Genomic DNA, 18,268 nt, shown 5'->3' on the forward strand with positions numbered 1-18,268 from the left:
CCAGAGAGAGAGAGAATGGGCTTAAACAGACACACTTACAGTGTTGTTGGCATGTTCTCTTCAGGGATCCCAGAAAGAAGTTTCTTTTAAAACATACTTGGCCAGTTTCATTCCAAATTTCTGGGCAAGGTCCTTTGACTCTCCCTCTGTCAAACAGCTGAATATGGTCACCTTAGTTGCTCCAACAGACTGGGTGGAACATCCTTTTTGCCACCTATGTATAAACAAGTACAGTGTCACCACTGAAAAGTACACGAGCAGGGCTTTCTAAATAACAAGCATGTATTCTGTTAATAGCCATGTGAGCCTTAATGTACTGTATATGATTTGCTTTCACTAATAATCTCGAATGACGCACCCTGCACTTAAAAACAAGGAAGGTATTTATTCTTATTATTATTTTTATTATTAAATGGCAGGCTTTAAACTATTTTAATTTGCCACTACTTTACTACTTTTGTATGGAAATTTATGCCATACAACCCCTTAAATCAGTGATGATCTGAGGTCAAAATTATAATATGTATCAATATATCAGGAATGACTTGAGGTTAACATATTAATATATCAATACACTTGACGATGACCTGAGGTAAATAAGCATTAACAATTTGCATTAATAAATCAGCAATGATGACCTCAGATAAATATTGATGATAGGTATAAATGAATAAGCGATGATAACCTGAGGTCAACATATTAATAATGTTAATAAATCAGCGATGATGACCTGAGGTCAACATATTAATGATATTAATAAATCAGCGATAATGACCTAAAGGTCAACATAATAATAATATTATTAAATTAGCGACGATGACCTGAGGTGAACATAATAATGATATTAATAAATCCGCGATGATGACCTGAGATTAACGTATTAATGATATTACTAAATCAGTGATGATGACCTGAGGTTAACATATTAATGATATTACTAAATCAGTGATGATGACCTGAGGTAAATATTTATGTTATGAAGTAATAAATTAGCGATTATGACCTGAGGTTAACATATTAATGACATTAATAAATAAGCGATGATGACCTGAGGTTAACATATTAATGATATTAATAAATCAGTGATGAAGACCTGAGGTTAACATATTAATGATATTAATAAATCAGTGATGATGACCTGAGGTTAACATATTAATGATATTAATAAATCAGTGATGATGACCTGAGGTTAGCGTATTTAAGTTAATGGTGTTAATAAATCAGTGATGATGACCTGAGGGTAACATATTAATAAATCAGAGATGATGACCTGAGGTTAATGTATTAATGATATTAATAAATCAGTGATGATGACCTGAGGTTAACATATTAATAAATCAGTGATGATGATCTAAGGTTAACGTATTAATGATTTTAATAAATCAGTGATGATGACCTGAGGTTAACATATTAATGATATTAATAAATAAGCATGACCTGAGGTAATTATTAATGTTATGTAGTTATATATTAAGCAATGATGGCCTGAGGTTAACATATTAATGATATTAATAAATCAGTGATGATGACCTGACGTTAACGTATTAATGATATTATTATATCAGTGACGATGGTCTGAGGTAAATATTAATGTTATGTAGTGATAAATTAGCAATGATATTAATAAATATATCATTAGCTCTACTATAAAAGATCTGGGTGTCATATTAGACAGCAATTTAACTTTTAAAAATCATATATCCCATGTCACAAAAACTGCTTTCTTTCATCTGAGAAATATCGCTAAGTTACGAAGTATGCTATCCATCTCAGATGCAGAAAAGCTAGTCCATGCTTTTATGACTTCTAGGCTGGACTACTGTAATGCTCTATTTGCTGGCTGTCCAGCATCCTCTATTAACAAACTTCAATTAGTACAAAATGCAGCTGCCAGAGTTCTTACCAGGTCTAGAAAATTTGATCACATCACCCCAATTTTATCCTCCTTACACTGGCTGCCTGTTAAGTTTCGTATTGAATTTAAAATATTGCTTCTTACATATAAAGCTTTAAATAATCTAGCTCCTGTTTATCTAACCAATCTTCTGTCTCCCTACAATCCAACTCGCTCTTTAAGATCTCAAAACTCAGGGCTTCTGGTAGTACCTAGAATAGCAAAGTCGAGTAAAGGAGGTCAAGCCTTCTCATTTATAGCTCCTAAACTCTGGAATAACCTTCCTGATAACGTCCGAGGCTCAGACACACTCTCCCAATTCAAAACTAGATTAAAGACCTATCTGTTCAGTAAAGCATACACTTAGTGCACCACTTAGGGGGCTTCCACACAGGTTATGCGTCTTGTTGATATACACTGTGAACATCAGCTACGCTAATTATTTTCTTTATTCTCCATTTCCGCCTGGGGATACTCTTCCCGAGGCCCTCAGACTATGCAGAGTCACTGATTCGATCCAAGACCAACGACGAGATGATCCCAAGGTTTCCATATCCTGGACCAGGCCGAATCCTGAGCAGCTACTGTGATGGTCATGGAAGAGTGGAGAACATGAGACTGATTCCTGTGACGCTCCAGAGACAGACGAGTCCTCGCTGAGGCCAGCTTCCAGCCTCCGCCACTGAGACTGCAGCTCTGCACAAGACGTTTGGCCAGCGGAGAAATTAAAATGGTCGTGCCCAACTGAGCCTGGTTTCTCTCAAGGTTTTTTTCCTTCACCTCCGCCATTAGTGAAGTTTTTTTTCCCTCTCCGCTGTCGCCACTGGCTTGCATGGTTCAGGATCTGTAGAGCTGTGCATTGTTGGATTTGCTCTTCAGTATTTGGACTCTCAGTAGTGATTATTAAACCACACTGAACTGAGCTCAACTGAACTGAACTTAAACACTACAAACTGAACTACACTGTTCCTATTTACTATGACATTTTATGTGAAGCTGCTTTGACACAATCTACATTGTATAAGCGCTATACAAATAAAGGTGAATTGAATTGAATTGAATAAATAAGCGATGATGACCTGAGGTTAACGTATTAATGATATTAATAAATCAGTGATGATGACCTGAGGTTAACATATTAACCTTAATGATATGATTAAATCAGCGATGATGATCTGAGGTTAAAATAATAATGATATTAATAAATCAGCAATGATAACCTGAGGTTAACATATAAACCTTAATGATATTAATAAATCAGTGATGACCTGAGGTTAACGTATTAATGATATTAATAAATCAGCAATGATGACCTGAGGTTAACGTATTAATGATATTAATAAATCAGTGATGATGACCTGAGGTTAACATATTATTGATATTAATAAATCAGCGATGATGACCTGAGGTTAACATATTTAACAGAATAAATGATCAGATCAAATTGCTAGATGAATTTTGCAGCGATTCACAGTACGTTATGTTAACGTCTCAAATAACCCACTGTCCTTTGTTTAAACTAGTGCTGTTTTGGTCCACATTTCTGGCGTTTGTCATTAAATGAAATTGACATAATATATGCTAAAAACAGAATTATTAGGAAAAAATACGGTCACTAAATTAGCAAGAGGCCAAATTTAATCACGTTTAATAGCTAGTTTAAAATATTCAAAACAATATTGTTAGCTTGTAACTGAAGCCAGAAAGTAAATAGCAGTAAGGGTAGAGCAGCACGCCAATATAACGTTAGGTAACTAGGGACAGCTAATTAGGCTTACTCAATGCAAACTAAAGTGAAATGTTGCTCGTTCGCTAAACGCTAAGGGCAAATCCATAAACACATATTAATTTTACAATCATTACTGCTTCTGTAAACTTCTAGAAGAAAACCGGTAATCTTACCTTTTCACTTGTCCTCTTTTTAGATTAGATTAGATTCAATTTATTGTCATCACACATGTACAAGTACAAGGCAACGAAATGCAACTTCTTCACTGGTGAAAATGGCAGGTGCATGTGCCTGTGTGCGCGCGTGCGGGCGGGTGTGCGTGCATGCGTGTGTGTGTGTTTTCTTCTTTTTTGATTTTGCGTTTTGGCGGACTCTAGAGGGCACATAATGATGACGTAATACGTTTTGATTGGCTGATAGAGTTGTTGTCCCTGGGTCATCATAAATTATGTTGGTCTCAGCACAACTAGCACTTGGCAAAATCAGAACGAGCGCCATTTCTTCCGTCAGCATTTTTGTTATCCCACACTGGATAACAAAACGAATGTAACTGGACCATGAGGAGCTATTCCAATGAGGCTGTTCATTGTGCAGTGAGATTTGTAATTTGAATACATTTCACTTTGCAGTAATGGTGGGGATGGTGTTTGACATCTGATCTCAGTGCAGTCAATGATGACCTGTGTGTCTGGGAAATCAGAGAACTCTTCAGGAAGGTTAGATTTTACATCAGCTGCTGAAAGCCACACACACACTGATCCCAGCAGTGTATAGAGGTAGTTTGTCCATGTCGCAATTATTCTGCTCACTGTGGAAGGATGCATGTGGAAACGGTGTGCCAGGTCTCTCTCACATACATACACATTACACACACACACACACACATATGCATATACATGCATGTATATACATATATGTATGCATGCACATGCACATATATACATGTATGTATGTATGTATGAATGTATGTATATATGCGTGTGTATATACACACCCCATGCTTATATATACCCCATGCTTGCTCATACTTAAAGATAGTTTGATTTAGCCCCTTGATTATATCATACCAAGTCAGTGATTGTCAGAAATCAACAGGTCTCTAATGCTGTGCCCATGCTCCATCCATTGAGACTGATTGTATGACTATCAGATTGTATGACACACACACACACACACACACACACACACACACACACACATACATACATATATATATGCATGTGTGTGTACATAGTAGGCCTAGGCTACAATAATAAAGAAAATCTTCTCTAAATGTAGAACTAAATACATTGATATGCACTGAAATACATGATGAATACTCTTGACACATGAACGTGTAAAGCCTGCAGCAACAACAAATGTGGAAAGTTATTGCGTTTCACATTTAACAAACCGTTTGCTGCTAATTTGATGTAATTTTGCTCACATGGATAATTGAATATTAATCAGATGATGTCATTACGCTGCTGTGCCGTCAGCCAATCATTGCATTGCTGATCATGATTTCGAGGATTGATAGATCTGTCCTTCATAACACACACAGCGATCTCAGATCAGTTCATCCAGACATTTTAATCTGATTCGCGAACTTGTTTGAAGAACCAAATTAGCCAGAGATCAGTTATCAAGATTAACAGATCCAGGATCTGCCAAATCATCTTAGTACGAAGTATCATCTGAGGTACGAAGAACGGACCCCAGTAGTCTGTTATATTTATAATAATGGCCTTGTCCTCTGATTAGAAAAAATATTACCTTTAACTCAAGGGTGTACATCTGTCAAGCTCCTGTGTTTTCATCATTTAACCTTCCCCATGTGCTCCTTTGTTCTGTTTTCCCACCGTCTCAATATGTTCATGTGTTTCACCTGTGTTCCTCCCCTGTGTGTTATCAGTTTCATTTAGTCACGTGCATTTATAGTCCTGTGTGTTGTTCAGTCATTGTCCAGTATTGGACAATTATATGTTTCCTATGTCCTTCATGTGAGTGTTAATCAATAAATCTATCTGTTTTAATAACTCCTGCGATCCTTTGCCTTCCTGAGAGAGCCCAGGCATGACAACATCTAAGGGGACTAATCAGAAATACTTTAGAATGAGAAAGCATAGGAGCAGCTATCTAAAAGTATTAGTGATTACCTCTGTTTAATAATCAAGACTGATGAAACTGTGATCATGAGGAACGCCATCGGCCGAGGCGACTCCTCGGAGCAACATGAACAAATGTAATAGTTATAAGTGAAGACCAAAGGTTCACTACTGAAATAATCTTCTTAATGTTTTATGATTGGAGGCAGGTAAAATAAAGAGCCATGTATTAATATTCTAAACCACCTCATATTAAAATTGGAGTCAGATATGAGTTAAAGTTAAAGTTAAACTGAAACAACATTGTGCACTGGAAAGGGCGAACACATGGTGAACCTTCATCCACCAGTGGACACCTTCATTGGGCCAACTGGGTGGACCTTACAGTGTGGACCTCCTGATGAACAGTTTTGGTGGAAACAGGAGAGTTGTGGTGCACATTTAATTCTGCAGTGAGTTAGGCAGCTGTGGTTTTATTTTTTGGAGACAATCGGGGTTAGCACTCAGACAATTCTTTCAGACAGCTTCCTCTTTTGTCCACGATTACTCCTGTTGAATGTGTCCTTCTTGGTTGTATGCTGACATTACTCTGAATACTGTATCTCAATGCATCGCAAAGACTTGCTGTCTTGATCAAAGATGCAGTATGGATACTTTTGCTGCACTATTTTCCCAGCCACCTTCTGGAGACCACTAACTTGTTAGTCAATGTTGAAAGGTCATAACCTGAGCATTAACATATCAGCACCACTAGATTTTTGCCACTTAAGTTATACTTAATTCACTGTAATTGATTTGTATTGTTCCAATGAAAACACTGAAGCAGATTTTTTAATATTGTCTTTCCTTAGCAAGGAGATTGAGAGGTTGAGCTGTAAGAGTTCTTCTCAGGTCTCAGGCTCTATTAAACTGAACACAATAATTAATCATCTATTTCTACTGTTGTCAAACTGAATACAGCACATGAAAGGGAAAACATTCATTAATGTAAATCAAGACTTGCTGTATAGCGTTTATTGGCTTTAGCCTTGGGTAAAGAAAGAGGATAAAGGGGGACCATAATTAAATTGTAAAAATAAAATCAAATAATTATTTACATTGGACAAAAAGGAAAACATCCGGAGTTTGTACACAAGCCTTTCTTGAAGAAAGGTTCAGATAAATGCATATACTTATAAACTGATAAATGCATAAAATATGCATATATTTTTATAAACTTCTTTATAAAAATCGACTTCAAACTCAGATTACAGGATGGTGTGTTTTTTCCACCATTCACAGCAAGTGAGAGATCTTTGTTAGAAATAATTATTTTAGGTAAACATCCAGATAGTAGATATTTAACCAAGCACTGGCTGCATTGTCTACAAAAATGTTTTTGTCAAACAGAGAATGTTGAAAAAAAAAATAGATAACATACCCTGCACTTTATTAAAAATGAAAAAAAAAAATGATAATAATCAATAATAAAGAATGAAATATAAAGCTAAAAAATGTTTTTTATTGTCCTAAAATTGCTCATAAAACTTGAATAAAAAATTATAATCACAAAAGAAAATCACACTCATTTCACTTAGTGAAAAGCTAGTTAGAAATACTACAAAAATCGATTACATTAATTACATATAATAATTAAAGCTACTAAACTGATTCAGTAAAAGCCAGTTTCAGCCTTGTACTTGTTCTGCTATTTGCAAATGAAATTGTTCTGTTGGTCATTGGTTTGTGCCAAAGTTGTTTTGTCAGTATTTTATACCAGTCATGTTATTTCCCCAACATAACACGAGATTAAACCAACAACACTTTCATGTGACTCACTTATTCCTTACATTTGCAAGGTGTAACTTGTTTCTGCTGTTCAATGTTAGTTTCAGTTCGGTTTTCAATAAAACTGCTGAATGGAATAATCAATTAATTTTCTATCTATAGTTGCCAGAAAAGGACTCAGAAACCTTTTGAAAACACCCAGAATTCTGCAATAAATTATCATAAAATATAGTCTATAGTAAGTGACAATTATGGACAAACAAACAGAATATCACAAACAGAAAATTTTAACATTGTGTGATCAATGACAAGTTGTTCAGTGTTTACTAAATTCAACAAGCAAAATATTATCAAAAAAATTAATCATGCAAGGTGATTCAATAAGGTTTGTTTTGGTCAGTTTACTGGTACTCGTACCAAGATTTAATTCAAGCCTGTTTTAACCCATTTAACATTTGACAAGCTACTTATGTTCCGTCACAGTCAGACCAGGGGGTATTTCAGAAAGCTGGGTTAACTAACCATATGCTAAACCCTGAACTCTCAGTTCCGGATTTGGCATCTGTTTAGCACCTGAATCCTGCTTATCCTAAGTCGGTTACAAAACAGCTGGAAAGAGTTAGGTTAATCAACCTCCTAAAGATAAGTTAATGCGCATACCCTAAGGCAGGGGTGGGCAAACTCGGTCCTGGAGGGCCGGTGTCCTACACAGTTTAGCTCCAACTCTGATCAAACACACCTGCTTATAGATAATTAGTGATCTTGGAGACACTGATTAGCATGTTCAGGTGTGTTTGATCAGAGTTGAAGCTAAACTATGCAGGACACCGGCCCTCCAGGACCGAATTTGCCCACCTCTGCCCTAAGGCATTTTTTGTGGATCGCCAAATTCACCAATGGCCAATGGACTTTACAGAAGCAGAGTTGGAGGTTTTAATGCTGGCGTACGAGGAATTAAAGCTGATTATTATTAAAAAAAGCAATACAGCTGTATCAACGAAGAAAAGAAATATAAGAAAAGAAAGGAAAAAGCAATTAGAGAAAATGCATTAGTTTAATAAATTACACATGCTACCATCTCCCTTTTATTGTAATGAAAAATTAAACTGATCTTTAACATCCTTTTTGAGTATGTTGTATATCCATTCATGCATGTACTGTGAGACATAAAACATAATAGTGCGATCTGTTGGACGTAGCACAGTGCTCATTCAGTAAAGGCACAGCTAAACAGATGTGTTTTCAGTCTTGATTTGAATGTGCCTAATGTTGGAGCACATCTGATCATTTCTGGAAGCTGATTCCAGCAGCGAGGGGGCGCTGTTAGTAGCTGAAAGCCGATTCACCCTGCTTTGACTGAACTCTTGGAATTTCTAGTTTATTTGATCCTAAAGATCTGAGTGATCTGTTAGGTTTGTATTCAGTGAGCATATCTGTAATGTATTGAGCTCCTAGGCCATTTAGTGATTTATAGAGCAGTAATAATACTTTAAAATCTATTCTGAATGTAACTGGGAGCCAGTGTAAAGACCTGAGGACAGGTGTGATGTGCTCTGATTTCCTGGTTCTGGTCAGAATTCTGGCCGCAGCGTTCTGGATGAGCTGCAACTGTCTGACTGTCTTTTTGGGAAGGCCAGTGAGGAGGCCGTTACAGTAATCCACCCTGCTGCTGATAAAAGCATGAACAAGTTTCTCTAAGTCTTCACTGGAAACAAAGCATCTAATTCTTCAATGTTTTTGAGATGATAGTATGCTGATTTACTAACTGCTTTGACATGACTATTAAAACTCAGATCTGACTCCAGAGTCACACCAAGAATCTTGACTTAGTGCCAAGCTGCGCATTCACCTTGAGAACCTCATTTCTGTTCCCAAACGCAATCACTTCAGTTTTCTCTTGAATAATATTCAATTCAATTCATTCATTCATTTTCTGTTCGGCTTAGTCCCTTTTATTAATCTGGGGCTGCCATAGCGGAATGAACCGCCAACTTATCCAGCACATGTTTTCTGCAGCGGATGCCCTTCCAGCTGCAACCCATCTGTGGGAAACATCCATACACTCTCATTCACACTCATAGACTATGGAAAATTTTGCTTACCCAATTCACATGTACCACATGTGTTTGGACTGTGGGTGAAACCGGAGCACCCGGAGGAAACCCACGCCAACATGGGGAGAACATGCAAAATCCACACAGAAACGCCAACTGACCCAGCTAAGGCTCGAACCAGCGACCTTCTTGCTGTGAGGCGACAGAACTACCTACTGCGCCACCGCATCACTCTCAATTCAATTCATGTGTATTGTAGATGTGCAATGTTGATGTTACAATGTAGATTGTGTTAAAGCAACTTAATATAGAAGTTCTAGTAAAGTCCAGATTTTAGAGTTGAAGTTCAGTTTAGTTTAGTTCAGTGTGGTTTAAATTTTCAGTCACAATCCGAGCAAGCTAGTGGCGAGGAAAAAAAAAACTTCACCAATTGACAAAGTGGTAGGAAAAAAAGCCCTTGAGAGAAACCAGGCTCTGTTGGGCACAACCATTTTTTCTTCTGGCCAAACTTCATGTGTGGTGCTGGAGGCTGGAGAACACTGGACGTCCATCGTTATAAGGATGGCTAAGGGCGTACTATGTTATCTGAACTGTGCCCAGGCCCGTTTCCCGGATCGTTTGAAAAGTGTGAGTGCTCTGAATCGGGCTTTGGCTGGCCCTGGCCTGGTTGGAGGAGGTGTGCCTGGCCTGGTTGGAGGAGGTTCACTTGGGCTTTGACGTGGTAAGCCTGTAGAGTGCAAAATGTGCCTAAGTCCAAAACTGAAAGTGAGACGTGACTTTCAAGCGACTAAGTGTTTATTAATCATTCTTTACTGTTCAATAAACGCAAACTGTCGTAGTTTATTAAAGAAGCAAACCCCGACACTGCAAGACAGCTGCACCTTCAGCAAACCTCCTAATTCCTGCAGCACGAGGACTTTATGATTGTTTATGAACATCAAAAGTGGCTGATCTGTTCGGTGAAATATTTGACTGTGTGTCACTGCATATCAAACCACTAAACGATATAACTAATAAAATCTCCACTGTGCTGAGCGAGAGCGCTTCTTACTGAACAGAGCATCTTCAATGATGTAAACGTGCCCAGGCCCAAATGTAATGTAAGTACAGGGGGGACAAACGTGCTTTGGCCCGGTTCAAGGCAACTGTACATAGTGTGAGTACGTCGTAAATCTCTCCATAATATCAGACACTGAGAACTGTAGAGGAATTTTATGAGACAAGACCACAAGAATTGCTATGCAATACAACAATACACTTTCTGATCTAAGAAGATAAGGAAAACAGCTGTTTAACTGTTCTATTCGAATCCTCCGGAGACTATTGAGAGTAGACTGAAACCACAGAGCTACACCTCACCAGGGGGGAATGCGAAAAAGTTCACCCTTCTCCTTTCACCTCAAGCCCCCCTTTCTTGACCTTTAAGTTAACTTTCTCCACCAGAGCAGATCATTCACATTTCACATTAAATGTCCAAGGTTTTAATATGGTGTATCTTGTAGCTCTATATTCATGTTTGGTATCGTTTTAAATGTCTCTGTGTGATTGGTAAAATGGTCTTAATTTCACTGTAATATTTCACTTGTATATGTTGATTTGTTTTTTGGCTTTGATAAAATCTTTGCCAGATGCTCCACCCATAAAGATGATTAACACATCAAATTCACCAGGCAAGGGTCTTGGTGGCATTTTTATTGTCTTGAATTTATGGTTGTTTGTTCTGAGTAGAGTATATAAGGAAAAGAAGGAAAAGGTGTGAGATGGGTCAGGGGGATCTTGTAGAAAGACACCCTGTTGCAGCACGTGAGTCTCTAAGATTTCTATGCTGAAATGTAGCTACTCCTCTGGTCAGGGATCTAACTCTTTAGATTGATCTTTGAGTAATGGATGTTGTATTTTACAGTATCCTCACTGAATTGGCTTTCTGATTGTTTTATTATGTAATTGGAATAGTACAATTTTACCTGACAAATAAAATGTTAAGTTTTGATTCTTTCTGAATTCTCCTGAAATCTTTTTATATCCAGTAGATTAAGTGGAGTCGTCACTACCTTCATGATTCGACATGATTAGACTTTCGATTCTACAGACACATTTGGATTTGCTCTTCAGTGTTTGGGCTCTCAGTAGTGATTATTAAACCACACTGAACTGAGCTAAACTGAACTTTGACACTAAAAACTGAACTACACTGTTCAAATTTACTATGATCTTTTATGTGAAGCTGCTTTGACACAATCTACACTGTAAAAGTGCTATACAGATAAAGGTGAATTAAATTGAATTGAACATTTGACTGGACAGAACCATTTTGGCATGACAGCATGGAGATCTTTTAACCATCTAATCGCTGAAATTAGCAAGTTGTATGGAAATGGCTAAATCAGCTATTTTTATAGGATGAGTGAGCAGTAGGCAACCAGACTATTTGAGTATAAGTTAACCCTGCACCCTCTGACTTAATTCAGAGGGTCGATATACTGTCCGTGAAAAGACACTCAAACTGGGGTCATGAAACTCTAAGCGGCATTTGGTCCCTACAGAAAGTATAACTGAGGAGTAAGGAATCAGATATAAATCAAAACTCTAAATTAAGTCATAAATGATGAATGTGATCCGTTCTTACAATTAGAAATACAGTCTAAATTTGACGGTCAAAATTAGAGTCAGATTAAATTCGGAGCTTAAAAACAAATATAAGTAAATTCTAATAAATAACAGAATTATTTTCAGATGCACTAGAAAAGGCTTACATGCATTTAACCTTTGATCATGCTGTTAGTTTCGTCATTGGGCTAATAGATGGACTTGTACACCATTTTCCCTGGAGTGAAGCATCTGGCAAAGATCTTATCAAAGCCAAAACCCAAATCAACATACACAAGTAAAACTGAAAAATATAACAGTGAAATTAAGACCACTTTATCAATCACACAGAGACATTTAAAATGAAACCAAACATGAAAATAGAGCCACAAGATACACCATATTGAGAACTTAGATATTCTGTGTGGAGTTATAGTGAACTGCTCTGGTGGAAAAGATAAAGTAGAGGGCAGAGAGGGGGTATGATTGAGACAGTTGAACAACTTGTTTCTTAGCTGATCTTCTCAGATTAGAACGTTTGTTTTATTGCATGACAATTGTCCTGGTCTTACCTTGTGCAATTCCATAACAGTTCTTGGGGTTTGATATTATGGAGATTTAGCCATCCTTACAATAACTACATATACTGTATGTCTAAATGATTTAGGACTTTTCTAATGAACATACCAGTGTTCATCCGTAGGGTTTAAAATAGAGTTGGCCCACCATTTGAAGCTACTTACCTTCTTCTTAGACTTCTAATTCATTTGACTATGGGAAAAAAATGACTAGGAATTATTTAGGCATTTTGTTGTTTTTGACAAAATGTAAATTATATATGAACATACCAGTTTGCTATATCAAGCTGCATAACAAGCTGTTTTTATGTCTGAAAAACATTAATGGAATGAACCAGATTTTTCATGGAAATTTAAAGACGACAATGTTCCAATGGCTCTGCTCACTCATAAGTTTAAAAAAAATAAGGTCAAAAATAGCTTCAACTCTTCTGCAAACACTTTTATTTTCTACAAAGTTTCGGAGTGTGTTTAAGGGAATTGTTGGCCAATCTTCCAGAAGAGCATATGTGAGGTCAGACACTTACATTGGACAGAAGGTTTTAACTTGTTTTAAATTGTTCTGGGGAGGGGAAAGAGAAAGAGGAATTAATGGGAAAGTCTATTCATCGCGTTGTTCAGTAAGGTACCAAGACACGCAAGATTGTTAAGCAAGACTACAACAAGGTAGGTTCAGTTTAATGGAATATTAATATATACATTTGTACAGTTTGCAATAAGTTGTACACCTGGGGAGTACAAACTTGGTCCTGAATGCCCATTGTACAACTCTAATTAAACACACCTAAGCCAGTTAAGTGCAGTTTAACTAGGTTTACTAGATGCTTACAGACAGGTCTGTGAATGGAAGTTGGCATAACATAAAAAAAGATTGATAACAGGACATCCATTAAGATTATTTTACAGTAATTTTTATAAACTATTTATTAGATATTATGCTAGAATTATGTATTATTTCTATTGAATGGCAAATGTTCTTCATTCTTCTTAGACATATATATATATATATATATATATATATATATATATATATATATATATATATATATATATATATATATATATTATCATCACATTTATTGTCTACATATTATATTCTTAATATTCGTATTATATCATATTTATTATAATATTGTTACTTAATTTTATTCGTTTATGTTTTTTTGCCTTTACATCTTTGTTTATTCATTTAGCAGCTTCTTTTATCCAAAGCAATTTAAAAAGAAGATAATAAAGCACATAAAATCAACAAATGACCAACAATATGTAAGTCTTGACAGAAGCCCCAGTTATTGTGGTCAAGTGTAGTGTATATTTTCTAATTTATTTATTTAAACATTTTAAAGATTCGAAGGTTAAAAACAGAAGCTTGTTTTAAAAGAGTTTAGATAAAGTAATCTAGAGCTGATAGTTGATTTGTTAGCAAATGACAGCAGCATGAATTTGAAGCAAGTGGCAATTGAAAATCAGACTAAATTGGTGATGTAGTCAATAAATCACTTTATGCTCAATAAATACTGTTCTCTTTCAATAGGTCACTTTGAGTTATGTAAATGAACAGACTGGAGGATTCCACATAGGAGACTAGTCAGTCTTTGTTTTATGTGAAAAGGGCAATGAAATTGATATGAAATTGACAAGTGCAGTCTGCCACCAATTGAGAAACATACCCATTTATGAACATGACTTCTGTGTCTCATTCGATGTGAAAACGACAACTCAAATGTCTCCACACTAGAGATACGTGGATCAGCTGAAATGACACCCGAATCCACGGCTTCATACTAATCATCCACACACCCGCACATATTTTTTATCTGATATATGTATCCGCACCCGACCTGCACTGGATCGTCACTTTAATAATTTAATTCTTTGTTTTAGGCATGATAGATCACTGTCAGGGCTGGAGCATACTGAACATGCCGCCCTCATACTGAAAGCAAAAAATGAGAGATGCAGTGTGATTGTGCGTACGACAGCAAGGACCGAGGCAGTGGGGGGATTGTCACAGACGAAAAAGAGAACACGGGGGCGGGGGGTATCGTGGACGCTGCCCTGTCTATTCTGCTGCCTGGGTCGCCTCTATGGATGCGCCGGCTCTGGTCACCATGGATATTAACAGCAGATTCAGTGAGCTTTAATCTGTACATCTCTGATTGTAAAATAATACGTTAATCGTAAACGTTTTTAAATGAACAATAATTTATAAAAACAAAAGTTTGTCTTTACACAATATTTTCTTCATTTTCAAATAGATACAGAAAGTAAAAAAAAGACATTTGAGCTTTTACAGATACAGGAACAAGATAACCACTTCAGCCTAAACAGCAGCTATGTCATGTTTACTTGGCCTTTTTCTTCGCACTGTGCAAAAACAGAACAGCATCTACTGTGCTTAAATTCGGGCGATTCCATCTCGCCTCCAAATCGCGGCCAGCTGCACTGAATGAGCGTTCGCTCGCACCGCGTGCTGTAGGAATGAACAAGATTCTCGTCGCAAGATGCTGCAGTTGTGGAAATAAGCTAGTTTCTCCCAGAAGGATAGCAGATTTTCCTCTGATGACTCCTCTAACTGAAGCTTTGAATAGTAGGCTACTCTTGCACTTCATCCATTATTTTGAGCATCTCATCAGCCCACTCTCTGCTTTTTTGCTGGTCCACTGCCATGTCGCGCTACATCCACCCGCAATTAATCATAATGTATTTTTTTATCACCTGACCCGACCCACAGATTACACGCAGCGTCCACAGATATAACCGCCATCTGGGCATCACTACTCCACACTCAGGTTCTGCTTTGTCAATCTACAACTGTTGTTATGAATATGCACTCTCTAGCAGCAAAAAAATTATTATCATGTCTTTAATATCTCTTGGATAATGCTGTTTTGTCTTTGAACAATAACATTTTGGGCATAAAGTATGTTGTAATGCAAGACTTTCTGAACATATACCAAGAAGCATTTAGGTGAAAATTGATGCTTCCTCTCCAGGGTGGTTGCTTAGCCTGAGTTTAGTGGCAAGTTAATGGTTGAGCTTTCCTGTGCATCCACAACAATTGTGTTGGAGGTGGACCTGTGCACTTTTTTGCCCTTGACTGTCTTGATAGCGGGACGGTGCATGGGCTGGGCCATTCCCCAAATGGAGCATGTGGTCAGTCACCCGCAAAATGTTGCCACCTAGTGGTTTTGCACTGGAATCAAGTTCAAAGCATGTTTTTGGTTAGAAGACAGACCTTGTATTGCTGCAGTTAGGCTGTCCCCTGCTTTATGTAGGCACTTTAAACAAGTGCGTACCAAGACATTAGGGGCCCTATCATACACCCAGCGCAATAAGGTGCAAGACATGTTTGCCCCGACGTGTTGCTTCTTTTCAGACCAGCGCAACCTTAATTTTCCTGTTTTGCGCTACGTTGTTTAAATGGCAAATCCATTTGCGCCACTTTGTGGACTAATGGGTGTTTGGGAGTCTAGAAAAGAATCGTTGTTATTTTGTGAAACTAAAATAGACTGCTTAATAGACCAGCTGAAAGGTCTAAAGTCCAGCGCAGAGCACGTCAGTTGTGCGCCACGCTTACACATTGTTTAAAACATGCAGGATGTACAGCAATAAGCAAATATCTTTACAAATGAAAAAGAATTTCAATAATACAAAAATTATTATTTTCTACATAAAAATAAAAACCACTGCCTCCATGCCTTCTTCACCTCGGGGGGCTTTTTCAGTTTATTCATGCCAATTATAATGTTATTATTAGCAGTATTATAGCAGTATTATTTATTATATGCATATTTATATTTGTTTTATTTAAAGCATAGATTTGTCCACCTGTCAGCTTTTGGACCATATGGTTCATAAGAACAGGACATGTGTTTGGATATAACTCAGTTGTTAGGCCACACTTCATTATTACTGTTCATTTATTCATTTGCTGGAAATTAGAACAATTAGAAATTAGAAATTAGACACAAATCTTTGTTCTTAACAAACTAAATTAATTGTGTAGGCTAATGGATGTCTGTGCCTACAACACATATCCACGAAAAAGAGAAAGTGAAAGTAAAAGCCGATTGGAGGAGGCTCATTCTCACGCTGTAGATGCTCTGTTTAATTGTTTTCTCGCTAGTGAAGTGTTCAGTTTTTCCACTTACAAAGTCCGCCAGGTAAATAGCAGATGCGCCATGAAGTGAAGCAACTGACTTTTAAAGGGAATGAGAGATGAGACTCTGATTGGTTTATTCTCAAATCCCACCCATAACTCATTAAGAGAATAAGGCAAGGCAAGACACGTTTATTTATATAGCACATTTCAAACACAGTCGCAATTCAAAGTTCTTTACATAAACAAGAATAAAAGACAAGTATTCATTCATTTTCTTTTCGGCTTAGTCCCTTTCTTAATCTGGGGTCGCCACAGCAGAATGAACCGGCAACTTATCCAGCATGTTTTACACAGCGGGTGCCCTTCCAGCTGCAACCCATCTCTGGGAAACACTCAAACACACTTATTCAAACTCATACACTATGGACAATTTAGCCTACCCAATTGCCCTGTTCTGCATGTGTTTGGACTGTGGGGGAAACCGGAGCACCCGGAGGAAACCCACGAGAACACGGGGAGGACCTGCAAACTCCACATTGAAATGCCAGCTGACCCAGCTGAGGTATGAACCAGCGACCTTCTTGCTGTGAGGCGACAGCACTACCTACTGCGCCACTGCGTCACCAAGAGACAAGTATAAGAAAATAAAAACAAATATTAATAATGATAGACAGATAAAAGCAAAGACAGATTAAAATGTGTTAAAACAGGTTATAAAGGAATGAAAAAGAAAAGAAAGACACCATAGCGTGATATGTTCGACGTAGCACAGTGCTCATTCAGTAAAGGCACAGCTAAACAGATGTGTGTTCACACTGTAAAAAATAAAATCACCATTTGTTCAGCACATTGTACTTTTTCTGTCATATATACTAAGAATTGTTAATAACTGCTGATCTACATAAAAATACATGTTATGTCAATAATATTTGCTAAAATGTTGTGTCTACATGTTTAACAGAGTTTTCTGAACATACATTTTTGTGTTGAACAGGCGTGTTGATATTTAAATAAATTGCGCATGCGTGACGCGACGATCGAAAACGGCGCCAACCCTCCCCCATTTTGACAATTCGTTTCGCTCCTTATCTACATTTTGTCTTGGTGCCATATCGGACTTCACGCATATTTCGACTCTTCGAAGAACTAAACATTACCATGTTCCTGTAGGTGAGTAACAACACTTTTTAACACTAATTCTATGCATGCGATGAATTGTACTATATTGACAACCTGACTGTTTGTTAGTAGCGACGAGAATTGCATATTCTTAAGTTATAAATGCAGTGGGCAATTCATGTGGCCTATAGTTCCAGCTCTCATAAATGTTTACGTGTATTCATGCCATTCAGTGGCGGATTAATCGCCCAGGGAGGCATGGAGACCCTGCGCGACATCCTTCCCGCCCACGCCCCGCACTTAACTTTTTAGAGAGGGCGGCATGAGCACCGTGAGCTCGGCACGGTCG

General features: G+C 37.4%; 1 protein-coding gene across 1 annotated transcript in view; it reads left to right on the top strand.

Moving 5' to 3' along the window:
- The first annotated feature begins 13,293 nt into the window (after nt 1–13,293).
- Nucleotides 13,294–18,268, top strand: part of LOC130231535 (serine/threonine-protein kinase Nek9-like) — a 34,517-nt gene continuing 29,542 nt past the window's right edge. Inside the window, exon 1 of the mRNA XM_056460877.1 lies at nt 13,294–13,361. The gene's annotated coding sequence lies outside the window, so the exon portion shown is untranslated. The remainder of the gene's footprint in view (nt 13,362–18,268) is intronic.

Source organism: Danio aesculapii, chromosome 7, assembly GCF_903798145.1.
Source record: "Danio aesculapii chromosome 7, fDanAes4.1, whole genome shotgun sequence".
In the NCBI taxonomy this organism is placed as follows: domain Eukaryota; kingdom Metazoa; phylum Chordata; class Actinopteri; order Cypriniformes; family Danionidae; genus Danio; species Danio aesculapii.